We start from the raw sequence: 1,603 nt of genomic DNA on the forward strand, positions 1-1,603 counted from the left end.
AGGAATTTGGATATCCATATGCAGAAGAATGCCTCTCACCATACACAAAAAATCAACTCAAAATGGATTAAAGACTTAAATGTAAAGCCCAAAACTATGAAACTACTAGAAGAAAACATAGGAAAAATGCTTTACAACATTGCACTGGGCAAGGATTTTTTAAATAAGATCTCAAAGCACAGGCAACAAAAGCAAAAATAGACAAATGGGATTACACCAGTCTGAAAAGCTTTTGCACAGGAAAGAAAATAATTAACAAGAGTGAAGAGACAATGACAACCTACGGAATGGGACAAAATATTTGCAAACTATACATCTGACAAGGGCTTAATATCCAGAACATATAAAGAACTTAAATAACTCAACAGCAAAAACAAATATCCCAAATAAAATATTGGCGAAAAAACTTTAAACATTTCTCAAAAGACATACAAATGACCGGCAGCTATATGATAAAAACCTCAATATCACTAATCATTAGGAAAATGCAAATCAAAACCACAATGAAATACCACCTCACTCCAATTAAAATGGCTATTATTAAAAACGCAAAAGATAACAAGTGTTGGGGAGAATGTGGAGAAAAGGGAATCCTTACACATGTTTGATAGGATTGTAATGTAATACAGCCATTATGGAAAACAGATGGAGGTTCTTCAAAAAATCAAAAATGGAACTAGCATATGATCCAGCAATCCCATTGCTAGTATATATCCAAAAGAAATGGAATCAATATATTGAAGAGATATCTGCATGCCTATGTTTACTGCAGCACTATTTACAATAGCCAAGATATGGAATCAATTCAAGTGTGCAACAATGAATGGATAAAGAAAATGTGGTGTATATACACAATGGAATATTTCTCAGCCATAAAAATGAATGAAACCCTATCATTTGCTACAACATGGATAGACCTGGAGGACATCAGGTTAAGTGAAATAAGCCAGACAGAAAGATAAATACCATACTATCTCACTCATGTAGAATCTTAAAAAAGAAAAAAAAGAGGTGGTGTCATAGAAGCAAAGAGTAGAACAGTGGTTATCAGAGACTGGAGAGAGGAGGCAGAAGGGAAGGACTGGGAGAGGTTGGTCAAAGGATACAAAGTTACAATAAGATAGAAGGAATAAGTTCTGGTGTTCTTGGCACAGTAGGGGTGAGGATGGTTAACAGTAAGGTATAGTTTATTATAATACAAAATAGCTAGAAGTTTCAGAATATTCTCACCTCAAAGAAATGATAAATCCAAGAGGCGATGGCTACATTAAATACCCCAATTTAATCATTATACAACATATATATCAAAACATAAAATTGTACCCCATAAATATGTACAATTACAATGCGTCAATAAAAATAAATAACAGAAAAAAGTCACTGGCTTACTGGTTTATTGTTAGGCAATTAATGAAAGGTCTGGGATGACAGGTAATACAAAGCAGTTTCAGCTTCATTCGTAAAGAAGATAGGCAGGTAAATCAGAGGTGTGGCTTTTACTTATGAAATTCATGTTTACTTTAAAGAAAACATAAATTATATCACATCAAAATGTATGAATAATAATGTATTTCAAATTTCCCACAGACATGTCAGCTTTCCT

General features: G+C 33.3%; 1 protein-coding gene across 1 annotated transcript in view; it reads right to left on the reverse strand.

Annotated features, from left to right (window-relative positions):
- The window catches only part of FANCB (Fanconi anemia, complementation group B), a 30,910-nt gene extending 29,309 nt beyond the window's left edge, over positions 1-1,601 (reverse strand). Inside the window, exon 1 of the mRNA XM_012649796.1 lies at positions 1,390-1,601. The gene's annotated coding sequence lies outside the window, so the exon portion shown is untranslated. The remainder of the gene's footprint in view (positions 1-1,389) is intronic.
- Between the last annotated feature and the right edge of the window lie 2 nt (positions 1,602-1,603).

The sequence above is a fragment of the Propithecus coquereli genome, unplaced genomic scaffold (assembly GCF_000956105.1).
Source record: "Propithecus coquereli isolate 6110/MARCELLA unplaced genomic scaffold, Pcoq_1.0 Scaffold303, whole genome shotgun sequence".
NCBI classification, from domain to species: Eukaryota; Metazoa; Chordata; class Mammalia; order Primates; family Indriidae; genus Propithecus; species Propithecus coquereli.